At 40.7% G+C, this 13,602-nt stretch overlaps 1 protein-coding gene across 1 annotated transcript in view; it reads right to left on the bottom strand.

Annotated features, from left to right (window-relative positions):
- Positions 1 to 13,602, bottom strand: part of LOC137292078 (uncharacterized) — a 365,314-nt gene that overhangs the window by 159,935 nt on the left and 191,777 nt on the right. The window lies entirely within an intron of this gene.

The raw sequence follows: 13,602 nt of genomic DNA on the forward strand, positions 1-13,602 counted from the left end.
TGCGGTCGAAACTCGATTATGGCTCCATTGTTTATGGTGGAGCCTGCAAAAGCAACTTAAAACTATTAGATTCTGTTCACCATCAAGGTCTAAGACTTTGTCTTGGCTCCTTTAGAACTTCAAGTGTTGACAGCCTGTATGTCGAGGCTGACGAACCATCTCTTGAGCAGCGACGTATAAAATTAGCTTTACAGTATGTAGCAAAACTATATTCAAATGAGTCTAACCCTGCATATACCTGTGTTTTCAATCCCATGTATGAGGATTTATACAAAAAGAAATCTTCTCTTGTTCCGCCTCTTGGTTTAAGAATAAAACCACTTATTTCTACTGCCAGCATTGAGCTGGAAAACATAGCTCCTTCCCGTCTTCTTTCTTCTCCTCCTTGGCAGTTGGTCAGGCCTCAAGTTGACCTAACATTAACGACTTTTAAAAATCAGAAACGAATGAGTTACAGTATAAACAAGAATATAATCAACTGAAACATATATATAGCAATTATAAATCCTTATTTACAGATGGGTCCAAGGACGGTGGCGCAGTGGCTTGTGCCACGGTCATTGGATCCAGAACAATATCTTCTCGATTACCAGATAACAGTTCTATTTTTACAGCTGAAGCTAACGCCATACTAACAGCTCTTAAATATATTCAAAGACACCCTAAACGTAAACAATATATAATCTATTCCGACTCTCTTTCTTGCCTTCAGGCTATTAAAAATATATCTTGTAAACATCCACTTTTAATAGAAATTATTGAATTGTATAATAATCTTGCCACTGGCCAATACGACATCGTCTTTTGTTGGTTACCCAGCCACGTAGGTATTTCCGGTAACGCAATGGCCGATCTTGCTGCCAAGGCAGCACTCAACAAATCTGTGACACCACTTCTTATTCCATACTCTGATTATAAAGCCAGCATTAGAACTTACATCCGTGATCTGGTGCAGAAGAAGTGGGACACCCAAGTGGGCATAAATAAATTACATGCAATAAAACCCTATATTGGTTACACCTACTTGGGTTGTCAGTCCAGATGTGAAGAGGTCATCATGCGGCGATGTCGTATTGGCCACACCAGATATACACATGAATACCTTTTGAAAGGTGAGGATCCTCCGTTCTGCATCCCTTGTGATGAAAGAATCACAGTCAAGCATATCTTGCTTGACTGTGTTGAGTATTCCATCACAAGGGATCAGTATTTTAATTCACATACTATGAAGGATCTTTTTAACAGTGTTAGTCCTCATTTAATTATTGCATTTTAAAGGGAATTAAATTTGTTAACCGAACTGTAAATAGATAAATATTTTAAAAGTGGAAGATTAAATTAGTAACTCAAATCGTTAGAGGCTGTACCCTCAAAGGGGGTTAAAGTACCGTAAAATAATTGTCCTCCTGAGAGGGTACGTAAGTCCAAAAACATTTGACGTAAATTTCAGTTTTCCAGCTTTTTAATCGTAGAATAAGTGTGTTTTTACTTTATGGCTAGATTTGTCTAAATTGCTAACAGCTGAAGGGATGATGTAAATCCAACTAAGGTCCATGCAGGAATCAAATGTACTGTAAGTCCCCATGGTCCTTAGTATGGTGATCTACCTTCAGTTGTTGGCAACCTATAGCTCATTTTTATATTGCACTGTCCTCTATAGATACATTGTTTTAGGTCTATTCACTAGTTTTATATTCTTTTCTGTGAGATTCTAGTCAGTTTTACTGTCCTTCGTTGACAGGGTTTTACAATGTCCGTGCTAGTAATTCATTTGTATTTTCATAATTAATCGTTCTCGTCACGATATGGCTGCAATACTGCCGATGTGACGTTAAATACTAACTCACTCACTCCATCCGGCAAGATTGAGTGAGTGAGTTTAGTTAGCAATATTTAAGCTATATGGCGGCAGTTTGTAAATAATCGAGTCTGGACCAGACAATCCAGTGACCAACAACGTGAGCATCGATCGCAATTGGGAACCGATGACATGTGTCAACCAAGTCAACAAGCCTGACCACCTGATCCCGTTAGTCGCCTATTATGGAATTATGGAACATGAGAGAAAGGACAGCATTTGAGTCAAACAATACTCAGAATAGATGTTCATTTTGGGACATAAAAAGTCTGTGAAGTATCACATCCTTCCCTTACTCTACTCACTTACCTCAGTTACAGCCTAGATACAAATCTACATTCCAAAACCTTATCTACATCGTCATCCGTATCCACATCTTCAGCTCATATTTACAGTTTTGAGCATTGAGGTTAAAATCTGCAAAGGAATCTACTTTGCAGAGACAAAGTTTAGTTGTTTGACAATTGATTATGACACAAGTTCCCCTCGCTGCCACCTTTCCATGTCTAGATACCTTGTTGTTCCGCCATACCACAGAGAGAGTGGACAGCAGGACTGGATCCTTATCGTGAGAAGCTGTGCATGACAGAATGGACAGGAACAGGGACTTGCTTCAGCAGCCCACAATGTGCCAGTCCTTCCTGCTCTGCTGTATAGATACCCGTGAAACGTATGGAGGTATCTCCGAGACAACTATCATATCTACCAGCTGCTCATATCTCCTCCACGATTATTGGGAATGTATCAGTGTTTATGTACGTAAGTGTGTTTCATAAGATTGACGTCTTGTAATAACGGATCCTCAGCTGTGGTGGCTTTGTTTTCTGACAAATGAGGACATATAGACCACAATATAGCCCAGCAAACCTCTGTATGTGGAATCGTTGCCGAATCAGTTGCATAGGGATTTACTGTTTTCTTTATATTCACCTTATTCTGTTACCAGAGGATCAATATCGCGAAGCAGTACGGAATTTCATCACATGCATTGTAGTCTCTGTTAATAAAGATAAAGGCATTCATATACTGTTTTTTCCTCGCATTTCGTGTGGCAGATAATCTTTGAACAAATAAACTTGTAACAGGCGATTAGATGGTCACTGGAATGTCGATCATTCACAGACGGCCGCCATAGTGCTGAAATATTGCTGAGTGCGGCGTACAACTAAACTAATACTTTGAGTCCCGAAATGTGACTCCAGCTATCAGCATCATGTCCACTGTTATAGTAAGTTGCATTCTCCGTACTGCGAACCAGTGAAGGTCCCCGTGCAGAACAGGCCTTCAGCAACCCATGCCTGCCATAAAAGGCGACTATGCTTGTCGTAAGAGGCGACTAACGGGATCGGGTGGTCAGGCTCGCTGACTTGGTTGACACATGTCATCGGTTCCCAATTGCACAGGTCGATGCTCATGTTGTTGATCACTTGATTATCTGGTCCAGACTCGATTATTTACAGACCGCCGCCATACAGCTGGAATATTGTTGAGTGCGACGTAAAACTAAATTCGTTCACTCACTATAAATGAAGGGCTGAGCGTCTTCTGATTGGCTGAGCCCACTTCTTCAGTTTCCATGTACCCCCCTTACATGTGAGTACCCCTCTGGGATTGCCGAACTCATTTGGTACTTCGTGGCAGAAAATCTGTATCTCAAATCACACTGAGACGGAAATTATCGATGAATGCAAATCGATGGAAGGGAGATTGCTCAAAATTTCATTTTCTTGTCAGCAAAGTGTAGTAATGACCACAAAAAGCTTTGTACCCGTGCTTCAAACAATTCAAAATTAACTTGGAGTTCTTCAGCGGAAGCTGTACGAGTTGCCTCCCTTCTATCACATCTAACTAAAAAGTCCAATTCAGAAACTCTCCCTATATCCAGCTGGCCTAGGGCATTCCTCTTCCATATCAACTGTGAGTGAGTGAGTGGAATTTAGTGACAGAGTGAGTGAGCGGGTTCGTATACCACTTTAAGAATTAATTTAGAGACACACGAAAATAACGAAAACAACAATATGTTATTAATGTTATTGTCAATTAATCAACGAATTACATTGCCCTCTTTCCTTGCCATAAACTAAGTTTAGTTTGGAAAAACCGTTCACATTAATGTAAGCATCGCAGTATTTGAACTATTCTTATGAACCATCAGTTCGTGATCATGATATAACGCTGTTGCAAGGGATATGTTATCGTCGTTAAGATATTGTCATATCATTCGTAACGAACTTCATATACAGCACATTAGTGAGCTTATGGTAAAACGTTCAAATAATGACAGTGGATGAGGGCCGAGGACATATTGCAGATTTAAATACAGAGGCCCGCAAGCACACGCATTCGTGTGATTCAGGGAGGTAAAACAAATACATAAAACCAACCATTCGTCACATGCACATATGTATACATTCACTAATGGCGTGTTATAAGCTGAGCATAAAACAATAAACATGTGACGCTTTGTTATTTGTATCGTTGCCGCACATTTTCCCATCGCGTAACACGGTGAGACATTACCTCATGTTTACAATGTCAAATGGCCAGTCATCTCATATTGTCAGCACGGATTCTTGTGTCAGGTCCATGCATCTATGAACTAAGTGAAGGAATACACTAATTTCAGTGTTATACTGCTCTTGAATTACGTCACAGAGAATATCCGTATGCCACTCATCCAGAGTCATGACTGATGTTGAACTGGTAGGTATCTGGTAGGGTCGGGTGTACTCCAAGTCTTCCAAGAAAACATCACTGGGCGAGAGATGGTGCTAGGAACACTCGTGGATTTGTCCCTTGGTTCATCAAAGTCTGGAAATAAATAGTTATCATTATCATGTGTGCATTAGAGAGAAAGAATCCCTACTTGGGGTTGTAGCGGGGAAACTCTGGCATGTAAACTGTCCTAGAGAGAGAGAGAGAGAGAGAGAGAGGAGAGAGAGAGGAGAGAGAGAGGAGAGGAGAGAGAGAGAGAGGAGAGAGAGAGAGAGGAGAGAGAGAGAGGAGAGAGAGAGAGAGGAGAGAGTGAGAGAGGAGAGAGAGAGAGGAGAGAGAGGAGAGAGAGAGAGAGAGGAGAGAGAGAGGAGAGAGAGAGAGAGGAGAGAGAGGAGAGAGAGAGGAGAGAGAGGAGAGAGAGAGGAGAGAGAGAGAGAAGAGAGAGTGAGAGAAGAGAGAGAGAGAGGAGAGAGAGAGAGAGGAGAGAGAGAGAGGAGAGAGAGAGAGAGAGAGTACACTGGTGACCATAGCCTCCTTCGTGCCTATATCCATAATCACCACATCAGGTCATCGCCCTTTCATAGAAAGTGAATGAAGTGAAAATATAACTGCATGCTTAGCAGAAACAATGTGAATGGCAGAGACATAGAGACCTCTTTACCCACCTCGAGATATGAATCGATTTGCACTGACATTGCCGAAACTAGGAATGACTCTTCAGCCAGTGTTTGGAGTTCATACGAGAGGCATGTACACATTACAGGGCGTGTTTTTGGTAATAATATGATATGACGTTTGTCGTGAAAATTTATTGATATTTTGTGATCCCCTACTCTCTAGAAAAGTATATAAATGCAATCAAAGGCACATCATGTAACAACTAGTTTGGGGGCGTAATTTCCACCCCTGAGGCAGTTGAGTTGCTGTACCGGTTGAGCGCCAGGAAAGGGTTAGCCACAATGTATAGTGTTAGTGTACCTAGTTTCTTTTTTTGTGCTGCCCTTCTTCTAGAAAGTACGACGAACGTGACGGCGATGACAATGGCGATGACAACAACAACAGCAGCACATACACCAACGGCAATGTAGATGACAGTCAGCTGACTGCCTGTAAGAGATCAAGTTACTTAATGAAGAGTAGCAAGACGATCGTCTGTTCCCGATGATACTTCTGTTCAGCCCCAAACCCTGTGTCGGCCCTTTGTTTTTTTATTTTTTCTTCTTATTTTCTTCCTTTTTTTCTTTGTCCAGAGATCAAGATTGGATATCAGTTTCATGCGGTTTTTTTAAAAACTAACCCATGAAATAATGGAAAATGGATATCGATATCTACAAAGTTTTTGCTGTTGCTGACCTTACCTTTCCTTTTTTTTTGCCTCTCTTTGAAATAAATAGCAGAAAAATAGGCCAGTTAACATGGATCAGGGTATGTGTGTGTCTGTGTGTCTGTGTGCCTGTGTGTCGGACCCAGATCTTCAACGTGGAGAGTATGCGTTTTAATCGCGAGTTTGTTCCACCACAAATTTTCGTTTTCTTTTTTGTTTAACACCGCACCAGCACCTCCCTCAGGTAATATTCAAGCTATATGGCGGCAGTTTGTAAATAATCGACATCCAGTGATCATCGATCTGCGCAGTTTGGAGATGATGTCACGTGTCAACCAAGTCCGTGAGCCTGACCACACGATCCTGTTAGTCGCCTCTTATGACAAGCATGCAACCTGCAACCTGAAGACCTACTCAGTCTCCGACGGTTCCAAAACAAACTCATGGTTGAAAATATGAACATGTATCCACGCCGCTAGGGTATGATGTAAAACGTCTACATGTTAATCGACTTCAGAACTTTCATGATACAATGTAGAGCAGCCCACTAAGACAAATACTATAAACTGTATGCTTCTCTCGAGGGTAATAAGCAGGCATATCAGGATACTGCTACAGAAAGGCATACGTCAGACCGTATTACCTGAGGGAGGTGCATACAAGGAATTCATTTCACCGCCATGAGAGGGGACCATGGGTATGATGGAGATGCGCACCACGTGGTACCATCATCAGTTTGTTCCAGCATTACAGGCAGACTGGCAACACCCAAGACATGTCACGATCAGGCAGACCACGTGTGACAACCCCACAGGAAGTGCTACTCAGCGTACTCTTTATCTGCGGCAACGGAAACGCCGGCAACGGCTCTGGGACGCATCATCAGTCGACCACCAGTTTAAAACAATGAAAGTCGGCGAAATAGATGCCATCATTGTGAAGTCCAAAACAGCTAATCGAACGGTTTTCGAACTCCGGGCACTTGATGCGTCATATTATGACGTAACACGATTGTTAGCGATACAGCTTCTCGGAGGAGAGTTTGGCGGCTAACGTGGCAGCGGGTAATATTTTTGTCCTGTTGTCAGCCTAGCAGGCGTGACACGGAAATTTGATAATTCTTCATTTTCCAATGAAATTGATGCATTTTACATGAAGGTCAGATACAATAAATTACATTACCTGTATATGTTGAACTGTTACTGACAGCTGGTGATAATGTTGCAGCATCAGCTGTAGTTTCAGGCACCGTACTTGTAGACACCGTAGCTGTAGGTAGTGTACTTGTAGGTGGTGTAGTTGTAGGGGAAGTAGTTGAAGCTGTAGGTTCATTTGTTACATCTGGTAAAAACAAATATACTGACGTTTTACACTTTGTTCATTTCAAGTCTCATATCAAACATAAGATTTCACCTCATGGAACTGGCTATAACAACGCATACTGCTTGTAAAATTGAACATTCACAACATCAGGTGTTGCACGTTTTTTAGAAGGACGGTATTATGTTACCAAATATGTTCCGTCTCAAGTGAAAATAACAACAGCATAATGAGTTTAGTTTGTTCATATAGTTATATATACACATACACACACACACACACACATATATATATATATATATATATATATATATATATATAAAAGAACATTCTAGGCTGAAGAAACGCATTATCTGACAATATCTATTCACTTATTGTAACAATATTGCTAGTTTCATCTGTTCTTTTATCCTTACACTACCATGCAGTTCCATTGTCTACAGGAAAGAGTATAGTACTTGACAATATCTACTCACCTATAGATATATTATTGCTTATTTCATCTGTGCTTTTATCCTTACACTGCCATGTACCTCCATTGTCTACAGGAGACAGTATTGTACTGGACTATATCTACTCACCAATTGTGACTCTATTGCTATATTCATCTGTACTTTTATCCTTACATCGCCACACAGTTCCATTGTCTATTGAAGAGTTTATCCTCAGGGTCACATTATGCTGCAAGATACTACAGGTGGCAGAGTCAACACGTCCAGACAGGTAGGTATCAAAAACTCCAAAATTGAGTACAACCGCATCACACCTGGTACTAGTGTTGGAGTAATGAGTCTCCAGCACGCCAGGAGCCCCCCAGTACCAGGTTCTCTGCGGTACAGAACTATTGCTAGTACACACCAGTGTGTACAAGTTACCTTCTGTGGCCATGACAGGGAATGGCGTCAGTCGCAGTGAACCTGGGAAAATAACAGTTAAATGTGTACTGCGTTGGCTAGTATTTCTGATCAGTGATTGACTACTCCTTTGACATCAGCCTGTCGCTGGTCACTGATTGAGTTCTACTGTGACATCAGACCGTTTATGATCAATGACTACTACTGTGACATCAGCCCGTGACTGGTCACTGATTGGGTATTATTGTGAAATCAGACCGCCACTGGTCAATGATTTACTACTATATGCCACCAGCCGGTTACTGGTCAGTGATTAACATGACGTCAATTCAGAACTGATCAAAGTGAGCAGGCAAACGTGGTGCACAGTTATTTCAGGAAGTGGCAAGATCTTGTGGTAGAAAACTGTACCACTTTGGCGAGTCCCACCAGCACGTGAATAACGATTCGAATTGGAATCGACAGACCCAGAAGCGGTTACAGAAAATGACTGGACAACCTGTACCAGTCAAACGTTTTATGCAGACCTGGTGTGCGAAACAAATGTACCCTTTTAGCAGCTGCACAGTAAACTTGTCATGTTGCAATTAATATTTATTTGTATTCTGACCAGGTATTTGTGACCAACTGTGAGAATCTAGCATGGATAATACAATTTCGCTTGGAATAAATGAAATATGATTTGGAATTTACTCACCGTTGACAACTCCGGTCACACGCCACCCCGCCACCAACAAAAAAATGTATAAATTATGCATTCCGTACTCTGTAGCAATCAGTAAGGAAACTGCATATTGTCACAGATATACGTTACTGCATTACGTAGTGTGACAGTAGCATATGCAAGTATATCACCTGTTTCTGTGTCGTGGCCATGTTTGTGTCCTTCATAAGTAGGACATGTCTTCCTGCATATGCGACATAAAACCCGACTCTACCTTAGCAGGAGAAGAATTAGCAAGGCTCCACTTTCAGTCAGAACCTTTCACAGCAATACAAACTGCAGCACCAAAACCTATACATCGGTTTGGTGTTGACACTAACCTACATTTCGGTTCACCTTATGAAAGCAGTCGGCCAGGAGGACAATAACACTGTTCAGTAGGCTGCAATACAAACTGAGACATATAATAGGGTTGAAGATTTATGTAAGTCACTTACATGAGCTGACCAGATAGTCGACCTTGTAAAAGTACTCGAGTACTCAGTGACTTGTTGGTTTTGGATGGACTTACGTACATCATCATGTCTCCGGTGAGGGAACCATGTGAGACCTCGTGTTGTTTCTTAATAAGGGAAGGACACAGTAGATTCTGTTTGGTGTGTAATTTGTTTATGTATATTTTGTCTTGTTTTTTCGAATGTCTCAGTAACATTCCAGCTATATGACAGCAGTCCGTACTTAACTGACTCTAGAGCAGACAATCCAGTGATTGATATCATGAGCATCACTAGCGCTTACAACATGTTCCCGGTTCCCAATTGCAAAAAATCATGCTCATACTGTTGATCACTGGATTGTCTAGTTCAGACTCGATTGTTTACAGACGCAATATAGCTGGAGTATTGCTGAAACTAAACTCACTCAGTCACTCCATCTGTGTCAGGGCAGTCTGTAAATAATCGAATCTGGACCATCCATTCTACTGGCTGCAGGCCATTCTGGTATATCTCATAGTACATCACCAGCAAACATTTCAAAATCGTCCAGTGTCTCTGAAACAAGTTATTCTCAGTTCGGTATCATGATTCACAGTTAAAAATAAAGTTCGTTTCATGAAGATTCATGTTTTCTTCCCACCAGGCCTCAGTATTGAATTTTAGATGGGGCATCGCCGCGTTGTCAAAAAGTCGCATTATTACATTGTCGTGCTTTAATTTGGCTACCAACCAATGGGCGATAATACGACATGATGACATTTTTAAGTGAGTGACTTTAGTTTTACGCCGCAATCAGCACTATTCCTGCTTCATGGCGGTGGTCGGCAAATAATCGAGAATGGACCAATGTAGTGGTCATCTATGTACGCAGCTGGGGTACGATGATATGTCCCAACCGAGTCAGTGAGCCCGGCAACCAGATTCCGTCTGTCGCCTCTTACGACCAGCATGGATTATTGATGATCATTTCCAGCCCGGATCATAACGGGTGGCAAATGTTATGCAGAGCATATGTAGCTACGACTTAAGTGATCCATGCAGAGGCGAGCTGTAAAGAATAACAGGACAGATAATTTGACACATTCATCATGTTTATTTATCAAAATGCGTTAAATGCGACAAAAAACTGTGGGAAAAACCGTAATGTCAATGACAACTGTATGTTAGATTTACGATATTGTTATGGTCTGTCTGATCACTGGTCCATTCGGGTTTAATATTTTGCACCAGAGTGTATGAAACATCAAATTTCTGATTCAATGTCTGTTCATCTTCAGTTATGTGCTGATCGCATTTTCCTTGAGTTTAGTCTGTATCCCCTATAAAGTGTCTAGTGAGCACGTCCTGTATTCTATCTATCCTCTTATAAACCTCAAAATATCACAATTTGAAATGTATAAAGGTTGACGATCTGATTATTGAATTATTTACATTTCTTCGTTATTTCATGGCTTCTCGCTGAATTCACGTTGTATACATTGTTATATCCGCATAGCTGTAGGAATACTGGTATTCCTACATCGAGTCACAAGAACAGACGAAACGGATATTCAAGTGCACATCAATATTCCTTCACGAGTTACCTCCCTTACACCTAGTGTCCTCACGATTTCGCGCTAACGAAGGCATGAGTGAGAGTGCGTTTTTACACCGTAGGGCTGTTTAAGCGGTATGCAACTTATCTACCATTCTGTATAAAAGCAATAAACAAATCGCGACAACTCATTACTTGTGCATTTGTTCTTTAACTCCGCACTCAGCAATATTCCATCAAAACTACGACTTTCTGTAGATAATCTAGTTACATAAGGACAAGCTTAATTTATGGATGAACAACTTCTTTATTGAGAATACATTATGTAGTGATTAGCGTCATGGTCGCCTACACCTGACATGTTACAGAGCTGGAACATACTGCATGCCACCGGCAAATATATCTTCATTTACGAATTTATCCAAAATGAATCTACGAATATTTTCCATGGCAAAGTTGAATATGAGCAATCTGTCGCAGTAGCTACATTATGAGTTGCTCAGGAAATAAAAACAAACATCGAGGGTACATCAACCCATGGAACCAGTAAACAACATATTGATCTTACCGAACATCTCAGCGTTAATTTTGAATTCTTTGAAGAACGGATACAAATCTTTGTTGTAGCCATCGATAGATTTTCCAGACACGAAAAATATTTTTTTGAGTTATCTCCCTTTCATCGATTTACGATCGCAAAACATCGGTAGTTTCACCACATCATACGTGATTCAATGTTATTCGAGAGAAACAATTACTACCACGAAGTACCAAATTAGTTGGTATCTCCAGGGAATACGTTCCGATAAATCTCCGCTATACACCCTGCTTCTACGGTTCGGCCCGACAATTTTATTACCTCCCTTGGTTGGCTTTCTGTCCAATCCGGTGTTTACGCTAGGAAATTGGGCGTACTAATCACATATCACTTTCGTTTTTCATTAACCGATTAACCTTGGCAATCACCATTTATGTATTCTTTGTAGATATCGGTGATGACTCCGCTGGGAATGCTGATCTATTTGGTACTTTGTCGTAGTACTACTAACTTCAGCCATTGATGCATCGAGAGACAGCGGGATGCAGCGGGGTACATAGAAAATGCTACTGGGATGTATGCAAGGCACATTGAAAATATTAGAAGAGGGCTCAGCCGATAAGAGAAACGACGTTTATGTTTGAGGCAAGATAGCATGCATGCATACATGCATACATACATACATACATACATACATACATACATACATACATACATACATACATACATACATACATACATACTAGAGACTAGGAGCTGTTTACTCGACCAAGGGTACCTGTTATAACACTAACTGCGAATTATTACCCATCAATAGAACCAATTTCCTGTATTGGTTACACCTTCTTGGGTCGTTAGCCCAGATTTGAGGAGGTCATCATTCGACGGTACATTGTACCCACAAATACTTGCTGAAAAATGAAGATCCTCCGTTTGTATCTCTTGTGATGAGAGAGACACGGTCAAGCATGTCATACTTGGCTGTGTTGAATTCTCCTTCGTTGACAGGGTTCCATATGGTATATGCACTATGAAACTAGTTTTAGGCACGATATGACTCATATGTTGCCCATGTGACTTTAAATCACAAAACATTCACCTACTCAGTAAACCAGTTATGGCCGAGATTAAGAGCGATGATTCAGGATGTTTTCTGAATCCGTCGCTTCAGTCACAAAGTCAAAATGCATTTTGTGCTCAGCGCAGCATACTCACAATGGAGGGGATACGTTGTCGATGTGGGGAGATCTGAACAAACACCCCTCAGTGAAAAACAAGGAGGTTCAAACAACAGCCGTTCCAGCAACCGACAGGCAAAATACAATTGACGGTGTTAGAAAAAGAGTGTGTACCATTTAAATTAAAAGTAGCAAAGTAATGTAAAGAAGTACTGCACAATGCACACCGTCGTTATAACGAATGGGATACAGTGTCACCTCTATTATTCTTTGAAAAGTGCACTGGATTAAACATAGAAAACAATGTTGACATCAGATTCGCACTCCCGTGTATCTAATATGTTTATCTTTTCATTCATAGTCATATTGGCTTATTTATATATAGATATATTGACAGGATTTGACACTGACACGTTAAAGTCAAAATCAATCACAAATTTGAATGAAAAGCGGTTTCAAAGACAATCGCTGTTTTTGACTGAATTTCATGTACAAAGTAAGTTGCCAATACCATTGCATTATGATTGTTACCCACCACAACGCGTTTTGTGGGGATTATTCAGTTGGATTAATCATTCCGTGCGTGTCTTTTCCGGAGCAGAACAATGCTTCATCGCCAAACTTGGAAGTTTCGAATTTTGAACAAAACATCTTTTGCATTTCCATGGCAACATGGTTTACTTTCACTGAAATTGTTGGTAGTGCTAATTTCTGGAGCAAACCTTTCAAACCTTCCAATAGTCTCCTTCCACTTTGTGGGTATTCATGAACCTAATGACCTAAAGCAATAGTATCACTCTATTTTCAGAATGAACATTAAAAATATGTTTATGGATGCAAACATGCTAGTACATGAATAGTTTACTCATGTGTGGGTCCGTTAGATCAGTGTTAAATATACTTAGTATGTAATCACACATCATACTCTTCGTAATACAACACATTACTTTAGACTGTATCACTCCTATAGTATGACTTGCCTCATATACTTCAGGTCCGTGGCTAATTCAGTACCAAAAGTAGATTATTCAATACCTAACCTGTAGAAAGTCACATATATACAAAGCATTCCAATCAATGCGAATGTGTGATACTCCATAGTCAGTGGATAGTGAACCTG

This window comes from Haliotis asinina, chromosome 1, assembly GCF_037392515.1.
Source record: "Haliotis asinina isolate JCU_RB_2024 chromosome 1, JCU_Hal_asi_v2, whole genome shotgun sequence".
Lineage (NCBI taxonomy): Eukaryota > Metazoa > Mollusca > Gastropoda > Lepetellida > Haliotidae > Haliotis > Haliotis asinina.